This window comes from Babylonia areolata, chromosome 33 (assembly GCF_041734735.1).
Source record: "Babylonia areolata isolate BAREFJ2019XMU chromosome 33, ASM4173473v1, whole genome shotgun sequence".
Classification (NCBI taxonomy): Eukaryota; Metazoa; Mollusca; class Gastropoda; order Neogastropoda; family Buccinidae; genus Babylonia; species Babylonia areolata.
This window is the reverse complement of record NC_134908.1, coordinates 15,394,111-15,399,110: the sequence shown is the minus strand read 5'-3', so window position 1 is coordinate 15,399,110 and position 5,000 is coordinate 15,394,111.

Sequence of the window (5,000 nt, the reverse complement as noted above, 5' to 3'; positions counted from 1 at the left end):
CCCCCTCTCTCTCCCTCTCTCCATCCCTCTCTCCATCCCCTCTCTCCCTCCCCCTCTCTCTTCTTTTTCCCTCCTCTCTCTTCCTCTCTCTCCCTCCCCTCTCCCCTTCTCTCGCCCTCCCCCCCTCTCTCTCCATCCCTCCCCCTCTCTCTCTCTCCCTTCCTACCCCCTCTCTCCCACTTCCTCCCTTCCTCCATCCCTCCCCCCCTACCCCCCCCCTCTCTCTCTCTTTATATCACTCTTCATTCGCGTCAAGACGATTAACTACTATTGCCGATATGTCACGCGCCCTGCATATGAACTTTCAGCTTGGCTAAGCGCTCGTGCGCCATACTAATAGGAAAAAACAAATAAAACTGCACGCAGGAAAAAATACAGCAATAACAAAAGAAAAAAAAAAGAAAAAAAAGAAGAAAAAAAAGAGGGTGGCGCTGTAGTGTAGCGACGCGCTCTCCCTGGGGAGAGCAGCCCGAATTTCACACAGAGAAATCTGTTGTGACAAAAAGAAATACAAATACAAATAGTAAGCTTGCGTCCAGCTGCTGATCTGCCTGCCCGAGGGTAAGGCAGTATCCGGTACATCGGGAACCCTACAGCCTACCCGCGAGTCTGCAAACCGGAAGGCAATTATTTCCCCTGACTACCTGCCAACAGTGACTTTCACAAAACCAGACCAGTATGCAAGTGTTCGCGGGTTTTGAGTCCTTCACTATTTAAACGGACCTGGCTTTTTTTTAATTTTTTACAATTATTAAAAATAAATAAAAATGAAATAACTCCCCACTCCACCAGACCTCGGGTAGTGGCCTGGATGCTAGTCTTTCGGATGAGACGAGAATCCCAAAGTCGCCAGCATTTTCTCTCCCCCCCCCCTCCTCCTCCACTAGAGGAGTTTGCAGTCTACAGAGAAGACTCCATCATCTCGCTTCTAACCCACGCTACACTGGACTGGGTGAAGCTCTTTGGAGTCTGTTTCCCTGTACCGGGCCCCGCGGTTCCAAAGATCTTTTACATGCGCTGATTGCTTCTGAACAACCCGGATAAAAACTTCAACTTTTTGAGCTGTTCAGACCCGAGACATGCCAAGTTTCTCTCAAAGCTGGATACCCTTGCCCCTGTGGGAGATGCGCCGAGCAAGGCAATACAGTGGAGATTATGTGGAGTGATGGCCTAGAGGTAACGCGTCCGCCTTGGAAGCGAGAGAGAATCTGAGCGCGTTGGTTCGAATCACGGCTCAGCCGCTGATATTTTCTCCCCCTCCACTAGACCTTGAGTGGTGGTCTGGACGCTAGTCATTCGGATGAGACGATAAACCGAGGTCCCGTGTGCAGCATGCACTTAGCGCCCGTAAAAGAACCCACGGCAACAAAAGGGCTGTTCCCGGTAAAATTCTGTAGAAAAATTCACTTCGATAGGAAAATCAAATAAAACTTCACGCAGGAAAAAATACAAAAAAAGGGTGGCGCTGTAGTGTAGCGACACGCTCTTCCTTCTCTCTCTTTCTCTCTCTCCTTCACTCTCTCCCTCTCTCTTTCTCTCTCTCTCTCTCTTTCTCTCTCTCCTTATCTCTCTCTTTCTCTCTCTCCTTCACTCTCTCTCTTTTTCCCTCTCTCTTTCAGAAAAAGAAATACAAATACAAATACAAAGAGCTCACTGAGATGATGACTGGAACTGCTTCCAAGTTTTACGACGAAAGGGGTTTGTCAGAGGCTGATGCCGAGAAGACTGCTGTCAAGGAACTAATGGCTGATGAACAGAACTGATGGATGGAGTCTCCCGTCGGACCGACGGATAAGTAGGCAGGCAGGCTTATCTGTCGGTGTGTGTCCTCATATGGGAGAAGAGGCCTCGTCGTTCCGACTTTAGCCTGGTTGTCTGACCAGCACAGATGACTTTTTTTCAAGTGAAGAGGAGTTGTGCAGTCCCTTCCCCACTCTCTCGCCTACTGACGCTCACAGTCCCACAGGTGCAGATACTGCCACGTGTAGAACGGCCTCGGCAGGTGCAGGTTTTTTTCTTCGGAGTTCCGTCTCCTAGGAGGACTTCCAGCCAAGGATAAGAGCTCCCCCTGTCCTTTGGTCATCCTCTTCCGCCTTCACAGCCGTTGGGAAAGGTTTCCTCCTCCGCCTGGTCTGTCGTTGGGAGAGGTAGTACTGGGTTACATGGTAGCAGTAGCAAGGGGTATGCCCCTGACCTGACCTCAAAACTACAGAACAGAACTTCCAGGCTCAACGTATTCAGTTTCACTTTCTCAAGGAGGCGTCACTGCGTTCGGACAAATCCATACACGCTACACCGCATCTGTTGAGCAGATGCCTGACCAGCAGCATAACCCAACGCGCTTAGTCAGGCCTTGAGTGCATGCTTACATATTTGTGTACCTATGAAAGTGGATTTCATTTTACGTAATTTCGCCAGAGGACAACACTCTCGTTGCCATGGGTCCTTTTTCAGTGCGCCAAGTGCGTGCTGCACACGGGACCTCGGTTTATCGTCTCATCCGAAAGACTAGACGCTCAGTTTGATTTTCCAGTCAAACTTAGGAGAAAGGGCGAGAGCGGGATTCGAACCCACACCCTCACGGACTCTCTGTATTGGCAGCTGAGCGTCTTAACCATTCTGCCACCTTCCTCCTCAACGTAACTATATGATAATGGACCCTGGTTCAGCCTTTAAATGGTTAAAACACTTTGAGAGTTTTGTATTTGTATTTGTATTTCTTTTTATCACAACAGATTTCTCTGTGTGAAATTCGGGCTGCTCTCCCCAGGGAGAATGCGTCGCTACACTACAGCGCCACCCATTTTTTTGTATTTTTTTCTGCATAGTTTTATTTGTTTTTCCTATCGCAGTGGATTTTTCTACAGAATTTTTGCCAGGAACAACCCTTTTTTGTTGCCGTGGGTTCTTTTACGTGCGCTAAGTGTATGCTGCACACGGGACCTCGGTTTATTGTCTCATCCGAATGACTAGCGTCCAGACCACCACCCAAGGTCTAGTGGAGGGGGAGAAAATATCGGCGGCTGAGCCGTGATTCGAAGCAGCGCGCTCATATTCTCTCGTTTCCAAGGCGGACGCGTTACCTCTAGGCCATCACTCCACTTTGTTGTTCCACTCACTGGCCTCCTGGTCCCTGCGATCAACTGTGTGTGTTTTTTTTTTCCCAACAAGTTCATCAACATTTTGGAACTAACTCCGCTTAGGGTCTGTGAAACCAAAGTGGATGAGGTTTCCATGTACGTGGACCTCGCCTATGGCACTGTCTTGATTGGTGGTCTGGACGCCAGTCATTCGGATGAGAGGATAATTCAGCATGCACTTAGCGCAGTTAAATAACCCACGGCAACAAAGGGTTGTACCCGGCACAGTTCTGCAGTAAAAGTCACTTCGATGTGGGGGGGGAGGGCGGTGGGGCGGAGGGTAAGGGGGGGGACGGGGGTGAGGGGGGGGATTGCAGGCAGAAAATAAAATACAAAAAAAAAAAAAAAATGAAAAAAAGACTGGCGCTCTCAGTGTAGCGACGCGATCTCCCTGGGGAGAGCAGTCCGAATTTCACACAGAGCGATCTGTTGTGAAAAAAAGAGTAATACAATACAATACAATACAATACAATGCATTACAATACAATGCAATACAATACAATACAATACAATGCATTACAATACAATGCATTACAATACAATGCAATACAATACAATACAATGCAATACAATACAATACAATACAATGCATTACAATACAATGCATTACAATACAATGCAATGCAATGCAATACAATATAATGCATTACAATACAATGCATTACAATACAATGCATTACAATACAATACAATGCAATGCAATGCAATAAAATGCAATACAAAACAATATAATGCAATACAAATACATTATAATAAAATACAATGCATTACAATCAATGCAATACAATGCATTACAATACAATACAATGCAATGCAATACAATACAATACAATACAATGCAATACAATGCAATGCAATACAATGCATTAAAATACAATACAATGCATTACAATACAATGCAATGCAATACAATTCAACACAATGCAATGCAATGCAATGCAATACAATGCATTACAATACAATACAATGCAATACAATACAATGCAATTCAATGCATTACAATATAATGCAACACAATGTAATACAGTAAAATACAACACAATACAGTAAAATACAACACAATACAGTCAAATACAACACAATACAGTAAAATACAACACAATACAATACAGTAAAATACAACACAATACAGTAAAATACAACACAATACAGTAAAATACAACACAATACAGTAAAATACAACACAATACAATACAGTAAAATACAACACAACACAATACAGTAAAATACAACACAATACAATACAGTAAAATACAACACAACACAATACAGTAAAATACAATACAATACAGTAAAATACAACACAATACAGTAAAATACAACACAATACAGTAAAATACAACACAATACAGTAAAATACAACACAATACAATACAGTAAAATACAATACAATACAGTAAAATACAACACAATACAGTAAAATACAACACAATACAATACAGTAAAATACAACACAATACAATACAGTAAAATACAACACAATACAGTAAAATACAACACAATACAATACAGTAAAATACAACACAATACAGTAAAATACAACACAATACAGTAAAATACAACACAACACAATACAGTAAAATACAACACAATACAATACAGTAAAATACAACACAATACAGTAAAATACAACACAATACAATACAGTAAAATACAACACAATACAATACAGTAAAATACAATACAATACAGTAAAATACAACACAATACAGTAAAATACAACACAACACAATACAGTAAAATACAATACAATACAGTAAAATACAACACAATACAATACAGTAAAATACAACACAATACAATACAGTAAAATACAATACAATACAGTAAAATACAACACAACACAATACAGTAAAATAC